This window comes from Gossypium hirsutum, chromosome A06 (genome assembly GCF_007990345.1).
Source record: "Gossypium hirsutum isolate 1008001.06 chromosome A06, Gossypium_hirsutum_v2.1, whole genome shotgun sequence".
Lineage (NCBI taxonomy): Eukaryota > Viridiplantae > Streptophyta > Magnoliopsida > Malvales > Malvaceae > Gossypium > Gossypium hirsutum.
In genome coordinates, this window is record NC_053429.1 from 112,896,990 (window position 1) to 112,918,013 (window position 21,024).

General features: G+C 35.2%; 2 non-coding genes across 2 annotated transcripts; both read right to left on the minus strand.

The window, feature by feature from the left end:
* Positions 1–6,078: 6,078 nt before the first annotated feature.
* Positions 6,079–6,182, minus strand: LOC121231144 (small nucleolar RNA R71). Its single transcript, XR_005929212.1, has one exon. It is a non-coding gene; the product is annotated as a small nucleolar RNA R71 (small nucleolar RNA).
* A 14,516-nt stretch (positions 6,183–20,698) lies between these two features.
* Positions 20,699–20,805, minus strand: LOC121231544 (small nucleolar RNA R71). The gene has a single exon (XR_005929602.1). It is a non-coding gene; the product is annotated as a small nucleolar RNA R71 (small nucleolar RNA).
* Positions 20,806–21,024: the final 219 nt, after the last annotated feature.

The window sequence follows — 21,024 nt, forward strand, 5'->3', positions numbered from 1 at the left end:
ATTTCACTTCTATTCATGTAAATAGTAATATAATCATGTAACCAGTAATTTGAATTTCAAGTGGATTATTCATTCAACTTATACACATACATTTTAGATAATTACATGTATATAATAATTTAGTTCTAGCTATACGAACTTACCTCGAGTTGCTCGAATAAAACTATTGGCTATTCGTCCACTTTTCGTTTTCCCTGATCTAGTTCCGGTAATTGCTTATCTTGATCTAGATATAGTATCAAATTCAGTATATTAACTTCAAAATTATTCAATTTAACATATAATACACATTTTGGAAAAATTATGCTTTTGCCCCTAATGTTTTACATTTTTACAATTTAGTCCTTATCACGTAAAATTGCAAATTCATGCAATTTAAGGACAATCTATGCTAGCCGAATTTTACCCATATTACTAGCAGCCCATATTTTCAATTTAATCACACATCTAACCATGAATTTTACACTTTTCTCAATTTAGTCCTTAATTGACATTTTTGTCAAAAATCACTTTATAAAACTTGTTAATCTAGCTTCACACATTAATAATCTATCATAAAACATCTAAAAAACCAAGCATTAAACAATGTCATCATTAAAAATCTATAGCAGTTTCTAAAATGAAGGTACAAGCTAGCTAGATTAAGCAATGAGCTCAAAAACGTAGAAATCATTAAAAATTGAGCTAAAATTGTACCTTAATCAAGCTAATAGTGTGTCAAACCCAATAAATCTTCCATGGTTGTTTTCTTTGGTCAATTTCGGTGAAAGAGATGAGAAAATAAACTTAAAATTGTTTTTGTTTTATTTTATTAACCTTATTTACCAATTTACTAAATTAACCTTTAAAAATATTAAAAATTACACAATTTGCCATACTATCATCATCCACTAACCACAATTGGCCTATTTATCACTTAAGGACCTTTACCATAATATTCTATAGCTATTTGACACTTTTAGCTAATAGAACACAAGTTTTATGCGTTACTTGATTTAGTCCTTTTTACCGAATTAACCACTCAAACGGTAAAATTTCTTTACGAAATTTTCACACAAACATTCCATCATACTGTAAACCTTAATAAAATAATAAAATAAATATTTAGACTTCAAATTGTGGTCCCAAAACTACTATTCTAATTAACCCTAAAAACAAGAGGTTACATATCATATCTGTTAATTGCTATTTAAAACATACATGTTTAATTTGTTACACCTATGTGAGTATTTGTTCCTCTCGATTGATGATTAAGTGTTAATCATTGATTTTTGAAGTTTATTGGGTCTTGTATATGGTTTATTAAGTGTTAACGAATCATTCTTGGGGCAGTAGGGTTTTTTTTCATTCAAAGTTAATTGTTAACTTGTTAACTACATTCGAAATAGGAACAAAAGTTGTTCCAGTAAGAAGCATCTTAGATCAAATTTTTTAAAACAAAGATATTATTCTATTTTGATAAAAGTTTTTAAACCGTGACATTTTCCATAGAGATATGAGTGCAGTTTTTTAAATTTCCTTGGGGTCTACCACTGAATGGTTAACGGCACCGTCGCCTGTAGCACCAAGGCACGAGACCACCGCAAAAGCCTTCGCCCCCTGACCCTTGTGCATGGGCAACATTAACTGTAGAGACAATTTGGTAATTCACATTAAAAAATCATTAAATAAAACATATCAAATGTTGTATACTATGTTTGATATGCACGGTGTTTGGAAATGAATGGTTATAGCCCGATAGCCCATTTAATTTATTAATTAAAAATATTGTAATTTTATAAATACAACCTACATGTTGTGCCTTTCTATATTTCTCTTCTCATCTTACTCCTTCGTATGTAAAACAAGTTTCTATAATTGTAAATCATATGATCTGCTATGGATTAGAGGAAAAAAAGGTTGGGCTACCTAAAGTGGAAAAGAAGCTTGAGAAGCGGCATACACCCTTAGGATTCCTTTCGATTCTCTCATTTGCTTGGGAGGAACCACCTTGTTTTTATTAGCTATAACTGCATTTATTTACTACTTTATATTTTTCCTATATATGATACAATGGATGATATGGTAGCATGCATGTTATAGGACATTGATAAGATAAATTAAAGGTTTAAATGGACAAATTTTGACCATTAATGGTGAGATTAATTTAATTTAGAAAACTTTAAGAAAATGTTAAATTAATATTATCTTCCAATATTTACCCTTGTTAAAGCCTCGATCGATACAATGTGGGTTCTACTAAAGAAAAGTACATGTATCTATCTTGGTCAAACACGAAGAATAAGTAAGTGATAACCATTGGTTATAATATTGGTTAATAACTTAACTAGGTTATTTTAATAGTATTAGATACCTAGAGGCAAGAGTTTTGGATAATCATGAGATGATTAGAACAAGAGCTGTTTACCAAATAGAAGAGTTACATGTGATGTCATTAGCAAGTGTTGTTTACCTAAATAACCATAATTTTGAGAGTAAAGCCAAAGCTGACTTAAGAAGAGGTGAAATATGGATCCTTACCCACTAGAAAAATTTAGAAAGAGTCTTTCCAAAATTAAAATATGAGGGTTAATAATTTTAAATAAAATAGTGGGAGCATCATTTAATAAAGTCCTTTTGATGATTATAATAAGCTTGGTAAATTTATTCATGAGCATATTTTATTATTGTCGATTTATTATGGCAAACAACACAAACCCTTTATCATTACGATCTGTCCTTAAGAATGACAAGTTGAATGGCTTGAACTTCCTTGACTGGTTCCATAACTTGAGGATTATTCTCAAATAATAATGAAAATTATATGTCATTGAAGAACCCAATCCTTATGAATCAGCAGCTAATGCCTCTAGAGCTGACAATGATGCTTATAAGAAGCATCTTGATGACAAGTTAGGCATAGGATGTCAATGCTTGCCACCATGACTCGTGAGCTTCAAAAACTACATGAGGATATGGTTGTCTATAATATGATTCAGCACCTTAAGGAATTATATGAGGGGCAATCTTGTCAAGAGTGGTACAAGACCTCTAAGGCTCTGTTTCGATGCAAAATGGTAAGGGATCTCTTATGGGAACTAATGTTCTCAAGATGATAGTATATATTGAAAGCCTTGAAAAACTAAGATTTCCTCTAGGTTTGGAGTTGGTCACCGATGTCATATTGCAATTATTGTTGGATAGTTCTAGCCAATTTGTCCTTAATTTTAACATGAATGAACTTAGCATGTTGTGAACTGCTAAAAGTAACATGAAAAAGGTTGGACCTAAGCCTATTCTGGTGGTCTTCAAGGACAAGGGCAAAAGAAAACTTAATGCTAAGGCAAAGCCCAAGGAAAATGGCAAGGCCAAACCCAACAAAGGAAAAGCTGCATTGAAACCTAAAGGAGGAATTGCTAAGGAAAATGTTTCCATTGTGGTAAGACTAGACACTTCATGTATTTATGTTATTAATATTAATTTATCAACATCTACTTCATAGGTATTAGATGCCAAATGTGGTTCTCATATTTGTACCTCTGTACAGGGACTATAAAGGAGTAGGAATTTGGCTAAAGGAGATGTGGACTTGTGAGTTGGAAATGGAGCAAGAGTTGTTGCATCAGCTGTAAGAACACATATTTTATCATTGCCTAGTGGACCTGATTTAATTTTCGAGGATTGTTATTTTTTGCCAAGTTTGACTAGAAACATTATTTTAATTTCTTGTTTAGAAAGAAATGGTTTTGAGATAATTATTAAGAATAATTTTTTTCATTTTATATCAATAATGTTTTCTATGGTTCGGCACAATTAGTAAATGGCCTTTACATTTTAGATCAAGATAGACCTATTTATAACATGAATATTAAAAGATAAAAAATAAATTAATCTAATCAAACTTGTTTTTATCATTGCTAATCGGGCTATATAAGTGAGAAACAGATATCAAAGCTTGATAAACGCCAAATGATACATGTTTTTACCCCAAATACCTAGCATATTTATGGATGTTTACTACTAGATTTATGGATTTTGGTGTTTTTAATCCGGTTATTTCATGTTTTGTACCCAGGAGAGCATCAAGAGTCAAAAGGAGCCAAAAACGAGCTAAAAAAAGGGACAAAATAGACCAAATCGAGAAGACCCACACAACCTAAGCCTTGTCACACGGGCAGCTCACACGCCCGTGCCTTTCGAGGGTGTCGACCAAGGTTTACACGACTCACACGGCCTGGCCATTTAGCCCACACAGCCGTGGCAATTTAACGGATCGCACACGGCCTAGCAACCATGTCACACGGCCGTGGCACACGGGCGTGTCCCTTTTTCAAGGAGTTGCATTCTACACGAAAAAGGATACTTAAGGGGGAAGAAAAGCCAATCAAAATCCTATATAAACACCCTAAGTATGACTTAGAAAGGGGGCTCTCCAGAACTTTTCTGGAACATAGAACCACACGCCGAGAATTACTTGAAGGAAGCCAGACGATTCATCTCAAAAGCTGGAGCTACTCCAAGATTGAAGATCTCTCTCAAAATTCCTTCAGGGGTTTTAGAGTTTTCCTTATGTTTTGTTATTTTCATACTTTTGAGATGTACTCTTATTTTATTATGAACTAAACCCCTTAGATACCTAAGGGGGATAAAACCTATGATAGATCTTGTTATTATTATCTGAATTGTATGATAAATACTTGATTTGTTCTTAATTATGTGTTCTTAATGCTTGAGTTAATATTCCAGGTATTAATTCATGATTTGATGTGCTTATGCAGAGGAGGAATAGACCCTGCCTAAGAGTAGATTTGGCATAATTAAACGGAGTTGATCGAACACCTAAAAATAGGGTTACGAGATTTTTCCAGATTAGGGTGAAACCTAATAATGGGATCCATAGATCGAGTTAATGCAACCCTAGAGTGTTAATTAGAGAAAAGTTTCGGTTATTCAATCTAGGGATTAGATGTTATTAGTCTTGAATAGGGATAATAACTTAACTTAGGGATCTCTACGGAACAAGTTAAGTGAATAAATCGTCCGGTTCAGAGTCAGATAACAAGTGAACTCTAGGTGGATTCCTCCTTGGGTATCATCTTTATTAATTACTTCTCTTCAAGTCTTTTTCCAAATTCTCTCTTCGCTTTAATTAAATTAGTTAATTAGTTTAGATAATTAGTTTAATAAACAAACCCTTTTCTTCTTAGGCTAGATAATAAAAAGATAGTTATTACTAGTACTTTTGGTTCCCTAGGGTACGATATCCCGGTCTTGCCATTGCTATACTATTGTTCGATCGGTGCACTTGCCTTTTCACCATGATAATAGTTAGTCTTGGTTTGATCTTCATTATAAATATTTATTACTTGTTACGAATCTCGTGATCAAGTTTTTGGCGCCGGGGAACTAAAATATTAGGAACACTAAATTTTTATTACTTTAGCCATTTATTTTTCTTGCAATTTTATTTTATTTTACTATTTATTAATTTATTTTTTTCTTTCTCTTGGCAGGTTTTTATAGTTTATGACTAGAAGAAACCCGTCAGGACCCTTACTTTTTGATGAAGAAATCGATCGAAAAGTTCGTAGAAATCAAAGAGAAATAAGGCGTAGTTTACAATACACAGAAAACGAACAAGAAGACAATACTCAACCTCCAACCGATGAGATGGCTGAAAACCAAGACAATCAGCTGCCTCTTGCAATTGTAGCTAATCAAAATCCTGCTCCACGTACTATGTATGACTATGCTAAACCCTCTTTAACAGGAACTGAATCAAGTATAGTTAGACCTACTATTTCTGCGAATAATTTTGAATTAAAACCTAACACTATTCAGATGATACAGCAGTTTGTTCAGTTTGATGGTTTGTAGGATGAAGACCCCAACGCTCACTTAGCAAATTTCCTAGAATTTTGCGATACGTTCAAAATCAATGGCATTTCTAATAATGCCATTCGTCTTCGGTTATTTCCCTTTTCACTAAGAAATAAAGCTAAACAGTGGTTGAACTGTTACCACGAAGGTCTATCACTACTTGGGAACAAATGACCGAGAAATTTTTACTAAAATATTTTCTGCCGGCTAAAACAGCTAAATTACATAATGATCTCTTCTTTTGTGCAGATGGATTCGGAAACACTTTACGATGCATGGGAGAGATACAAAGACTTACTGTGAAGGTGCCCTCACCATGGGTTACCGCTTTGGCTGCAAGTTCAAACATTCCACAATGGCCTGAATCCCTCGACAAGACAAATGATTGACGCAGTTGCTGGCGGAACCATCAACAATAAAACACCGGAAGATGCCTATGAATTTATAGAGGAGATGTCACTGAATAACTATCAGTGGTAAGTTATGAGGACAAAGCCAACAAAAATAGCCGACGTCTATAACATTGATTCAGTCACCATACTCTCAAATCAGGTAGAACTTCTCAATAAAAAGATTGATAGTTTTCTTAGTTCTATGTAGGTACATCCAGTAATGAGGTGTGACTCAAGTGGAGAAGGTGTGCATATAGAATATCAATCCTTCAATGCCACAACTGAAGAGGAACAAGTCAACTAAATGGGTAACAATAACTTTAGATCTCAAAATAACCCATACAGTAATACTTATAATGCCGATTGGAGGAACCACCCAAATTTTTCCTGGGGTGGTCAAGGAAATCAAAAGCCACAAAATCCTCAAGGCTTTCAACAGCCACCTTATCAACAAGAGAAGAAACCAAACCTTGAAGAGATGCTTTCTAAATTCATCTCGGTGTCAGAAACCCGTTTCCAAAATACCGAGACTGGACTTAAGAATCAACAAGCATCGATACAAGGACTCGAAACTCAGATAGGCCAGCTATCCAAACTAATCTCCGAATGACCACAAGGTAGCCTACCAAGTAATACAGAACCTAATCCGAGGGAACACCTCAATACAATTAGTACTGAAGATAAGGAAGGATTCATTACACCTGAGCCAGAAATACAGCAAAACAATGCGATGAACAAAGGATGAGAAGAGGTAAACAATAGTGATCCTAAATAGGTAAGTACGCATCATGAACCTCGTGTGCCATATCCTAAAGCGATGACGAAAGACAGAACAGAAGAAAATTTTGGTAAGTTTGTCAAACTCTTAAAGAAATTACATATTAACTTACCCTTTATTGAAGTTCTTTCACAGATGCCCAACTCAGCAAAATTCTTAAAGGAACTTCTGAGCAATGTGGAACTCAATGCAGTTTGCTCTGCTATTCTAAAGAAAAAGCTACCTAACAAATTGCAAGATCCAGGGAGTTTTACAATTCTTTACCTAATCGGTAGTTTATCTGTGAATAATGCTTTAGCTGATTTAGGGGCAAGTATAAATGTTATGCCTTACAAAATGTTTAAACGACTAGGTCTCAGTAAACCCAAACAGACTAGGATAAGCATACAATTGGCTGACAAAATAGTTAGATTTCCTAAGGGTATTATTGAAGACGTTCTTGTTAAAATTCATAAATTTATTTACAGATTTCCTAAGGGTATTATTGAAGACGTTCTCGTTAAAATTCATAAATTTATTTACTTAGTAGACTTCGTTGTCTTAGATATGGATGAGGATAATGAGGTACCTTTAATTTTAGGACGACCATTTTTAGCAACTGCCAGAACCATTATTAATGTAGGCATAAGAGAGCTAACACTTCGTGCAGGTGACTACGCAGTAACGCTCCAAGCACGCGACTCAGTCAAAACCTCTAAGACTTAAGATAATGCTATAAAAACTGTTGATGATAAAACTAATATTCAAATGTCCTTGTAGGAACTTCCTCGAAAAAAGACAACAGAAACAGTGTGCTACTATCATGAAGAGAACAAAGACATCCATGAAGAACGAAGACTACGGATAGAGGAGCTAGACGAATGGCGAGAACGTAAACCGAGGACACATGATAAACCGAAACTACACAAAAACAAGCTCGATACCTCTTTTAATCAACTTAAGGTCGACGATACAGTCTTATTAGATGCCGTTGATCCTCACATTGTCACTACCACACCAAATGAGGAAATCCCTCTTACGGTACTTAGTATTTTTTCCATTCGGTACAGTGGAGGTGAGTCATCCCAAGTTCGGCACTTTTAAGGTAAACAACACCCGTTTAAAACCTTATTTTAAAATTGACAACAGGAATAAGGAGTATGAACTCCTCGAACCACCATGATTATTCAACAGGAGAGGTAAGTCGAGCTTAGACTATAAATAAGCGTTTCTCGGGAGGCAGCCCAAGCACTAATTGTATTAACTTCTTTAAAAATTTAGCCATCAACACCTAACTTACTAACAAAGCTTTTTGAATACAGGTTTTTCACAGAGACACGGCCAAGCACACGGGCGCGCTTATGGCCGTGTGAAAATAGGGCACGAAATTCCCCAAACACGGGCTATGATAACACATCACAGCCGTACGACATGGCCGTGGTTGAGACTGCCAAAACAACACGGGCGTTCGACACGCCCGTATTAGAGAACCATGGTCGAACCTGTTAAGACAACACGGGTGTGTGACACACCCGTGTCTAACACCCATGGTCGAGCCTGTTCAATTACCACGGACATGCTACCATAACACACGGACATGGGAGAAGCGAACAAAGCTCATGCCACACACGCCCAAGATACACGGGCGTGTGATAGTAGCCGGGCACGACCACATTTGAAAATTTCAAAAAACACGGGCTACCCTCACAGCACACGGGCGTGGCCCTAGGCCGTGTGCCCCTCCCCTATATAAACAAACCACTGTTCATCTTCTTCCTCCTTTCAAAACCCTAGCCGAAATCCACCCTACCCCAACCCCTGCTCCCTATTCCGGCCACCATTCCCTAGATTCTCACTTCCCCAACCCTAAACCACCCTCAAAGTCACTCCACTTGCATTAATCCCCATTTTCCCGTCCCTATACCCTCTATTTTCCCACCACATGGTTTCCACTCCACGTCACACACCCGTGCTCGCCATCACATGCCCGTGCACCGCCATCCAACAGCCCTTGGTTCACTTTCTTAACCTTTTTTTCCAATTTGTATTGTTACATTAGTATTTTTCATGCTTTACATATATATTGTTACTATTACAAATATGTTTTAGACAAGTTAAGAATTTGCTTTAGAATTTTCTATATTTGACTTAAACACTAAATAACATATACTAGTTTTTGGGCCTCTTGCTTAACTACTAATGTATCTTGGATTCTATCAATACTCATATATTTTCAGGTATATTATGTCGTCATCAAAGGGCAAGAAGGCCGCGGTCCCTTCCTCAAAAAGACGTAGGGGACTGGGTTCTTCCTCGGTACGAGCTACAGCCGAAGTTCAGCACCCGTTCCTTGAATTTCCACAAGCTTCATAGGAGGAGCTATTTCAAATACTACGCACAAGACCCATTACCACAGGTCGCTGCATCAATTGGGCTGCCGTAGAGCAAGTCCAGCTCGCTGATGCAATCCCCACCATCCTATGCACAGACCCATGGGAACGGTTCTTCGCTATTACTGAGCCCACTTATTTAGAGCTAACTCTAGAACTATGCTATACTTTTCATTTACAGGTGTTGATGACGAACAATGACGACCCAGGCACCATTCACTTCCGATTAGGCGGTCTAGTTCATGCGATGAGTGTCTCAGAGTTTGGAGTTGCTCTGGGACTCTACACCGATGAATTTATGGAGGAGGAGAACATGAATGTACTACCACGCAATCTCCACATCTTTCCCTCCTTATGCTGGAAGGCTTTGGCACCACTCTCTTCCACCTACGACCTCAGCCGCTCGAAAGCTTCAGCCCTCGCTCCTTTCCTACGCTACCTCCATGCCATATTGGTATACACATTGACCGGGAGGAGAGAGAGAATCGGCGTTGTCACCACTCACGACGCCTACTATTTATGGTGCATAATGAATGCACACGTGACTGACTTGGCCTACTTCATTACTTTCGCCATTCGCCATCAGACCGAGTGGCATAGGAAGGGAGTGATCTCCATCGGCCCCTACGTGACGCTCATTGCCAGACACTTCGGCCTCCTTAACACCGCAGCCCAGTCATCAGCGCTTACACTGATAGGTCAGATGTCCCCACAGGGCATCACGACTATGTTACACATGCGGATGATCGAGCGCCAACGTGGGACCGATCCTCCTTAGTACCGTCTCTTACATACCATTGACGAGGAGGATCTTGAGGACATTCCTGATGATGTTCCCCCACAGTACGAGGAGCCTTCGACCGCGACACCTAAGGAACGACCAGTTCCTGCGGCTGCTTCATTGGCACATCTTTCCAACCGATTCGCCCACTTCGAGCAGTACTGCACTACGTAGTTCGAGATGATCCATGAGCGAGATCGGCGACGAGATCGACAGATGAACGATATGCAGGCCATGATGCAGCAGTTGTGCTAGCACTTCCACATCGTACCTCCAGTACCACCACCTGAGGGCCTCACCGATGAGGATTATTGAATCCTCCTATTTTATTTTTATTTTTATTTTTATTTATTCTTATTTTTATTTTATTTTATTTATTTTATTCTTATTTTTCTTTTGATTTTTATTTTCATTTCAATTTTCTTATTTTGAAAGACATATCTATATTAGTAAATTTTTATTTTCCATTTTTTAGTATTTCTAACAAGTAATTCCACTACACTCTCTTCCACACCAACTCTGAATCAGCTCTTCATGATTCTACAGACTTCCAAGCAAAGCTGCTAGGAATATTTTACGCAATGAGGAAACAAATAGGGAGCAATACCTAACGAGTGCCATGTTCAACGACCCAATTTCTTCATCTAGCCAAGAACAGTGGCTGCTACCATTGTCCCCAAATACTCTAGCCTCAGAATCAAGCTCCGCATCCTTCTAACAGGGAGTTTCACCTCTTTCCCTCTTATGATTTTCTTTATGTTGACTAGTCTATCTATGTACATTAAAGGCAATGTACATCTTAAGTGTGAGGGGGTGAACATGGAACCTAACTTTTTGCATTATTCTCAAATCCCTGAATTTGGTCTTGTGCTTAAGTGATTTTCTCATAATATTGATAAAATGAATTCTGATTGATCTATAACTATTGTTGGTATGTCATGAATTAGACCATGGGAATTATGCATGATTATTTGATTATAGGACATTAAAGAATCGAGCATGATAAGTTGATATTTTGAGAACTAAAATTTTTAGATTATTTTCCTAAATTGAGGTATTATCTTAAAATCTTAAGTATACAGGACTGACATCAAAAACCCGAATTTTTGGTGAGATTTTTTAGCCTTTTGAGCATATAGCTTTCTTTCTTGCTCACTTCTTTTGTGGTTTGAGTGTGTCAACATTGAACTGTTATTCTAGAACTTGCTTCGATTATACATGTCGAGATCATACGTATAATTTGATATACTGAGATGATAAAGGCACTTAGGATTTAACCCATTTACTCCATAAAAAGCCTTCCCACATAATTAAACCCTTAGTGAACCCCTTTTGAACCTATTAACCTTTTTCTTTGATTAACCCTCATCATTAACCTATTAACCCATTATTGTTGAAATTCTCTTACTTAATTTGACCCTTTTTATCGAGATTGAATTTAATATTGTTACCTCACTATGTTCATATTTTTTGTTACTGAATCATGAAGTATAATTTCTGTATTGTATTAACTTGATTTGTTCTTAAAAAAATGTGTGTAATTCTCAGCAAGTTAAAGTTGTCATGAACTCATGTAAAATAGTTCTAGCTATTTGTTTGTGATTCAGTAATTAAGTTTTTGATAGTGGGTAACATATTGAAATTATCTCGATTCTAACCCCTGTTCTTCGACCTGTATCCACACCTATAACCTAAACCCCATTACAACCATGCAAAGACCTTTTGATTAGTGTATCATATCATTTACAAGTGGTGGAGATTTGATTTTCAGGCAAGCCTATGGTAATAACTTTTCATGTTAGACAATCGAGTGCTTAATCTTGACCCTTAAACACTTTGAGTGATTTGAGTGAATCTTTAGTGAGGATGTCATATCTTGTGTATTTAGGACTAAAGTTAATTACTTAAAGGAAGGAGCTTACCTATAATTTTATTATCAAAATATCCGATTTAGATTGTTTGAGGCTTTAATGCCCTTGTAGTTAAATTCTCATTGTATAATTTTTCGTGGAATAGTTTGTAACATTATCAATACTGATATTGTGATTGAAAAGAATGAATTCTAGCAGTAAGTGAGAATTTTGCTTGAGGACAAGTAAATGCTTAAGTGTGAGGGTATTTGATAAACGCCAAATGATACATGTTTTTACCCCAAATACTTAGCATATTTATGGATGCTTACTACTAGATTTGTGGATTTTGGTGCTTTTAATCCGGTCATTTCATGTTTTGTACCCAGGAGAGCACCAAGAGTCAAAAGGAGCCAAAATCGAGCTAAAAAAGAGACAAAACGGACCAAATCGAGAAGACCCACACGGCCTAAGCCTTGCCATACGGACAGCTTACATGCCTGTGCCTTTCGAGGGTGTCGACCAAGGTTTACACGACTCACATAGCCTAGCCATTTAGCCCACACGGTCGTGGCAATTTAACGGATCACACACGGCCGTGGCACACGAGCGTGTCCCTTTTTCAAGGAGTTGTATTCTACACGAAAAAGGGATACTTGGGGGGGAAGAAAAACCAATCAAAAGCCTATATAAACACCTTAAGTATGACCTAGAAAGGGGGCTCTCCAGAACTTTTCTATAACACAGAACCACACACCGGAAATTACTTGAAGGAAGCCAGACGATCCATCTCAAAAGCCGGAGCTACTCCAAGACTGAAGATATCTCTCAGAATTCCTTCAGGGGTTTTAAAGTTTTCTTTATGTTTTGTTATTTTCATACTTTTGAGATGTACTCTTATTTTATTATGAACTAAACCCCTTAGATACCTAAGGAGGATAAAACCTATGATGGATCTTGTTATTATTATCTGAATTGTATGATAAATACTTGATTTGTTCTTAATTATGTGTTCTTAATGCTTAAGTTAATATTCTGGGTATTAATTCATAATTTGATGCGCTTATGCAGAGGAGGAATAGACCCTACTTAAGAGTAGATTTGGCATAATTAAGCGGAGTTAATCGAACGCCTAGAAATAGGGTTACGAGATTTTGTCGGATTAGGGTGAAACCTAATAAGGGGATCCATAGATCGAGTTAATGCAACCCTAGAGTGTTAATTAGAGAAAAGTCTCGATTATTCAATCTAAGGATTAGATGTTATTAGTCTTAGATAGGGATAATAACTTAACTTAGGGATCTCTACGGAACAAGTCAAGTGAATAAATCGTCCGGTTCAGAGTCAGATAACAAGTGAAATCTAGGTGGATTCCTCCTTGGGTGTCGTCTTTATTAATTGCTTCTCTTCAAGTCTTTTTCCAAATTCTCTCTTCGCTTTAATTAAATTAGTTAATTAGTTTAGATAATTAGTTTAATAAACAAACCCTTTTATTCTTAGGCTAGATAATAAAAAGATAGTTATTACTAATACTTTTGGTTCCCTTGGGTATGATATCCCGGTCTTGCCATTACTATACTATTGTTTGATAGGTGCGCTTGCCTTTTCACCGTGATAATAATTAGTCTAGGTTTGATCTTCATTATAAATATTTATTACTTGTTACGAATCACGCGACCAAAGCTCCATAAAGATGGAGGTTTTTACTCTCTTTTTTTCGAACAATTGGATATATGTAAGTCTTACTTGTTAGGTAAAATGACTAAAACTCCTTTTAATAGTAAAAGTGAGCGAGCTAGTGATTTATTGGGCTTAATACATAGTGATGTATGTGGGCCAATGAACACACAAGTCAGGAGAGGTTTTCAATACTTTATTCTTTCACTGATGGCTTCAGTAGATATGGGTATATTTATCTTATTCTCCATAAGTTTCAAGCCCTTGAAAAGTTCAAAGAATTAAAAATGAAGTACAAAGCCAACAAGGTAAAAGTATCAAGGCATTTTGATCAGATCGAGAAGGAGAATACTTAAGCTTAGAATTTAATGAATATTTGAAGGAATATGGGATTGTCTCACAACTTACAACTATTGGTACTCCATAATGAAATGAAGTTTCTGAAAAGAGAAATTGAACACTGCTAGACATGGTTTGATCAATGATGAGTCATGTTGATCTTCCTACTTCCTTTTTGGGACATACACTTGAAACAGCTACTTTCACACTAAATCATGTTCTATCTAAATCGGTTCAAAAGACACCATATGAGATGTCGACTGAGAAGCATCCTAGTATGTCTTTCATGAAGATTCGGGGTTGTGAAGCTTATGTTAAACATCAGATTCTACTAATCTTGATCCTAAATCTAAATAGTGCATCTTTGTGGGATATCCTAAAGAAACTAAAGGATATTATTTCTTCAATCCTACCAAGAACAAGTGTTTGTTGCTCGGACATGAGTCTTCCTTGAAAGAGAGTTTGTATCTAGAAAAGGAAGTGGTAGCAGAATAGAACTCAGAGAAATTTAAGAATAACAACAGGTTCCACAAGTTGTTGTGGAAAAATCAATTGTTTTAAAAACACAACTACTGCAAAGATCTTTAAGAGAACATCATGTATCTGAGAGATATGGATGTCTCATTATAACACATGGTGATATTCTACTTATGATTCAAGATGAGCCTAGGACTTATCAAGAAGCTGTGGCAAGCCTAGATTATGATGGCTTGATGCCATAAGGTCTGAGATGGATTCAATGTTAGAAAACCAAGTATGGATCTTAGTTGACCCACCTGAAGGGGTTAAACCCATTGGGTGCAAGTGGGTTTTTAAAAGAAAACAGACATGGATGGTAATGTACAAACATACAAAAGGAAATTAGTTACTAAAGGTTTTCACCAAGTTCATGGTATTGACTATGATGAAACCTTTTCTTCTGTTGCTATGTTTAAATCCATCCGGATCTTACTTGCAATAGTTGTATTTTATGATTATGAAATCTGGCAGATAGATGTCAAAATAACTTTCCTTAATGGGAAACTGGAAGAGGATGTGTATATGACACAACCTGAAGGTCTTTTCTATCCAAAAGATGTTGAAAATACATGCAAGCTACAAATATTTATTTATGGATTGAAGCAAGCTTCTCGAAGATTCCATATGCTTTGGCTATTGGGTCTATCATGTATGGCATGCTATGTACCTGTTTAAATGTTACGTATGCTTTAAGCATGACTAGTCAGTACCAAGTAGATCTCGATAAAGTTCATTAGGTCTCAGTTAAAAATATCCTTAAGTACTTGAGAAAGACTAAAGATACATTACTTATATATAGAGGTGAGGAAAAGTTGAGTGTAAAAGGTTACACTGATGCTAGCTTTCAAACCGAAAGGATGATTCATGATTACAATTAGGTTTTGTGTTTTTCCTTAATGGTGGCACTATGAGCTGGAAAAGTACAAAGCAAGATACAATAGTTGATTCTACAATAGAGGCTGAGTATATTGCAACTAGTAAGGCTGCAAAAGAGGCTGTTTGGATCAAGAAGTTCATATCTAAACTAGGGGTTATGCGTAGTATATCAGATGCTATAAAACTTTGTTGTGACACCGACGGAGCCATTGTACAAGCAAAAGAACCCAGATTTCACTAGCGGTCCAAACATATACTTAGGTGTTTCCATCTTTTTCGAGAAATCATTTATCGATGAGATATAAAAATACAATGTACCAATAAATGATAACATTGTTGATCCATTGACGAAGCCTCTACCATAGTAGAATTATGAACGTCACACTAAGTCACTTGGTATTAGATATATGAATGGTTGGTCTTAGTACTAGTGGGAGGTTATTATAGTGTGCCCAAAGACCAATCATAAGATGATTGTAATCACATACTCGTTTTACCTTGTTTATTAATATAAGGCATTGTCATTATTATTTTAGTTTCTTTTTCTGTGTATATAAATAAATTGAATTCTAATAAAGTCCTAAGAAAAATATAATTATTCTTAAAAGGTCCTTAGTCAAGTATTATTATGAGCTTGGACAACAATAATGCATTGAGACTAATGTGTAGTTGATTGATGACAAAGTGTTGTCATTGACATAGGGAAGTCAAAATCAATACATGAGTATGTGCTATAGAACAACATATTGGACTGACCCACTATGAGCATGTTTTTTGGCTTTTTATGTAATAGTTGCAACATTACTCATAATGATAACTATGTATACGATTCTCAGACTTGAGATTATCATTATCCTAACATTGTGAGTCGTATATTTTGGTCCAATCAAACGTCTTCCGTAATAGATTGTACTGAAAAGACTGTGTTGGATACGTCACAATCTATGTAGTGGGATATGGTTAATCAATATAGGATTTGTCCCTCCTACATAATGGGAGTAATATCTTAGGCCATTTGATTGAGTGAGACTAGAAATGTATGGTCATGCTCAAATAAGTTGATATAAGATATCATACTTATTTGTTTATTGTAGTCTACTCAAGATATCAAAAAACATGAGATTAGATTATGCAAGTGTGACTATTCCATGACTTATGTCCAATCTAGATATAAAGGACAAAAGGATGTAATACATGAAAGGTTTATTACAGAAAGGTTATGTCAAATTATGACTTCTTGTAACTTATGTAGCAATGATGCATTGCTAGATGCCACTCATTGCTTGTATTATTAGAAATGTTCTAGTATTACTACTAACGTTAACCTACAAGGTCACACCTTATGGTTAAAACGAACAAAATCCAAACACAGTTGGTATTGTGTTTAGCTGTCACATGAATTAAATTAATTAACAGTTAATTATTAAATGAATTAAATGAACAAACTTGTTGTACACAAATTGAAAAAATAGTTAAATTTAATATATGAATTTGATTCATATAAAATTTTAGCAGGATATAGTTTACCGAAATTATTATAATAAATTATTATAATTATGTTTTTGGTCAAACATTGAAACATGTAAGTTATAATTCTTTTTGGTAAGAATATAACATTTTTAATACGTTCCATATATTCTCTATAGGATGATTCTATTTTCAATATATGGATACCAAAATCTCGAATTAGGGTTAAAAGTGTTTTAAGAAAAAAGGTCTAGCAATCGTTTTGGAAGATTTTTCTCTAGAAAAGTTCTTGGAGAGTTTTTTCCATTCGTTTTAATACAGGGTGGACTATGTAGAGGTTAGGACATTTTTTTTGTGGTTTGGAATCGACATCAAAGTAGCAACATCTTTTCATAATTTTTTAGTTAAGAAGGTATATCTTCAACCTTATCTCTACCATTTTCGTTCATCGTACATGGATCCATGGTTGAGGATCGCCGAAATATTTTTCTGTTGTGCCACAAGGCATACTGGCAATCCCAACAGGATTACATGCCTTCTCAAGTTAGTCAAGAAGAAATCTCAATCATCTACCTTTTCTCTAGGCGTTATTGCGAAGACTATTGGCTGGATTTTTTTATTACTGGGAACACAAAAATATATAGACTTTTCAACACCTTTTGAGCCCAAATTCATGCAGTTTCGTAATAAATTTGGTCGAAATTTACAATTTAATTATAAAATAATTAATTTGCACTTAAAATATTAGCATATTGAATTTTAATTATTTTTATAATAAATTTATCACAAATTTGGTTTATTTTCGATAGTTTTGCACAAAAGGTAAAAATTGGCTCGGCAAACACCTTAAAAGGCTTGAACCGTTGGGGAATTTTTACATCAAGTGAACCAAGAGCAAGGCTGAATATTTTTCCAGTGAAGGACGGTCCAAATGATGATAATTTTATGCACTTTATATTTAATTTTTATCCAAATTTAATTGGGTTAAATTTTAATATAAAGCCTGAAGGAGAAAGTGGCCTAATTGTGCTAATAAAAGAAAACTGATCCAACAAGAGAAATGGCAGCCCAAAACTGTCCAACAAGCCGATCCAATCAGCTGAATTTTTCTACTTTTATGCTTGCAAAATAGCCCTCGAAGTTACCCTAAACTCCATTCAAACCCCTCTAGTTTTTGTGCCTTTGAAGATTTGCCCCCAGCTTAAAATAGCAAGTTTTTGTGCCATTCAAACTTGCTTGTTGTATGGCCCGCCAAGGAAGAGTGTGTGTCTGCTAATTATTTGCTATTTTTAGCAGCCATTCATACCTATAAATACCCACTTTTGCTACCTTATTCAACACACCTTTCATTCCACACATCTCTCTCTCTTTCACTCACTTTCTCTTCTTGTTTTCCATTTTTCTTTCTTGTCCCTTCCTTGCCAATTTCCCTATTGGAAAAGAGCCTTTCTTCCACCTTGGGTAGTAGCATTCAAGTGTTTTTAGAAGCCTCAATTCAATAAGAATGAGCAGAGAAGGAGGAGCAGAGCAAACTAGTCAGGCTTCGGAAAAACACGAGATTTGATTCTAGTTTCCTATCCTTTAAATTTTCTTGTTGTTGCTATGAGCATGTCTATGAATGTTTGTTATGTTGTTATTTTAAATTTAATTAACATGGATTAAATTTAATTCCTGTTAGGTTACTTGCATTTCGTTCACTTAAGTTATTAAAATTATGTTTGTGTTGTTATAGGTTTTGGTAAATTGTTTGATTAAGTAAAACTATGATTATGTTATTCTTGCATTACAATCGTAAGGTAACTAATGAATTAATTATTAATTGTATTGAAATTGTAATTAATTGACACAATACTTAATCAGTGTATGTTTAATCTTCTAAGGTAGAGGTGTGCATGGGCCGGGCCGGGCCCATAAAAAAATTTTGGCCCGTTTTCAAGGCCCGGGCCCGGCCTGGACCAAAATATGGGCCTGAAAATTTGTCCAAGCCCGGCCCGAGAAAAAAATGGTAGGCCCGAGCCCGGCCCGGTCATATTAAATTTTTTTTTACTTTTTTTATTAAATAAAAAACTTTAAAATATAATAAATCAAATACATTTAAAACATAAAAACAAATATTAAAACAAAAAATAAATAAATAATGGGACTAAAATAATTATTAAAATAATACATAAATTAAAAATATAATAAAAAGTAATTATATTAAAATTGAAAAATTGAAACAAATTAAAACTAAATTAAGAATTAAATTATATTAATAACAAAAGTTTTACAATATCAAAATAACATCAAAACAACAAAAAAAGTAAAGTAAAAGTACTAAAGTTATTTAAAATTAAAAATAAAAAAATTTTAAAATAATTTAATATTAAAATCGGGCCGGGCCGGGCCGGGCTCGGGCCAAAAAAATCTTACCCGAGGCCCGGCCCATTTTCTAAACGGGCCTCATTTTTTGTCCAAGCCCGTTTTTCGGGCCTATATTTTTACCCAAACCCTCCCATTTTTCGGGCGGGCCTTCGGGTCGGGCCGGGCCGCCCGGCCCATGCACACCTCTATTCTAAGGTAGCTGAGGGTTAAATTAGCGACTGTATTAAATGGTACACTAGCCTTGCATAACTTGCAAGATTATTATGATTACACCGTTTCAATGTAGGTATATATTGTTACCTCACTTAATATTTTACTTGCTTATTTAAACTGATAAATTGTTTGAATTTGCATAGTGATATGTTCAAGAGATTAGTTAACTTAGTAAATCTGTATGTGTTATAGTTAACAAATTACCAAGTTGCCGTGAATTTATTCATAACAACATGAACATTGTTTTAGTAATATTAAGTTAAGAAATGTAATTGATCTAACACAATTATGTCATCTTGATTAAAACCATCTTTTGAAATTGTGCATTGAAACTTTTATTTTTATTCTATTCTATTTTACTTATTTAAATTTTAGTTTTTAATTACTTCCTCAAATTCAAAATATTTTTAATCATCAAAGTGTTTGAATTTCATTTCATAAATATTTCTTTGTAGAGTCCCTGTAAATATGATAACTCGACATTTACTTGTCACCTTATTACTTGTTGTGATTGCGTAAAGTTGTACATTTCCATCATTCCAAGTTTTTGGCGACGTTGCTGGGGATTGTTTTAAAAGACATTATTTGTGAAATTGTTAATTTTGCATTTTGGTCTATTTTTTCTGTTAAATTTTAATTCCATTTTTTGTGTTTGTTTAAGGTGTTTATGAGTATTGATCAAATTATTGACTTACTCCCCGTAGACCCTAAAATTGAAAGGACTTTCAGGCAAAGAAAAAGATATGCGAACTAAAGAAGGACCGAATAGATGAATTTTGAAATTCAAAACCAAAATCTAGGAGGAACATTTGCTTATAATACTCAAAATCCAATCATTGTTGAAGATGATAGAAATTGTTCCATTTGACAATATGTCATTCCTCTATTCAATGAGGTTAATCCGAATATTAGGAGACCCAAGACACAACAATTTGAGCTAAAGCTGGTCATGTTCCAAATGTTGCAAAATATGGGTCAATTTAGTAGGATTCCTACTGAATATCCACATCTTCATCTTCAGCTATTCATGGAAGTGAGTGACTCATTTTAACTAGTCGGGGGATTGCGAACGCCTTAAGACTGAGATTATTCCATGCTCCATAAGAGATAAAGCACGAGCGTGGTTGAACTCCCTACCGTCCAATTCCATAACTACATGGTAAGAGTTGGTTGAACGTTTCTTAATGAAATATTTCCCTCCATCTTTAACCGTTAAGATTCGAAATGAAATCACTTCATTTCAACAACTTGATGAAGAATCTTTATATGAGGCATGGGAGCAGTTCAAAGAGTTATTACGAAAGTGCCCTCATCAAGGTATTCCTTACTGCGTTCAAATGGAAACTTTATATATTGGTCTCAATATTCATACTAGAATGATGGTGGATGCTTCGGCAAATGGAGCCCTTCTTTCTAAGTATTATAACGATGCTTACGAGATTATTGAAATAATTGTCAACAATAACTATCAATGGCCAACCAATCGAGCAACCTCAAAAAGACAAGTAGCAGGAGTAAATGAAGCAGACACACTTGCTTA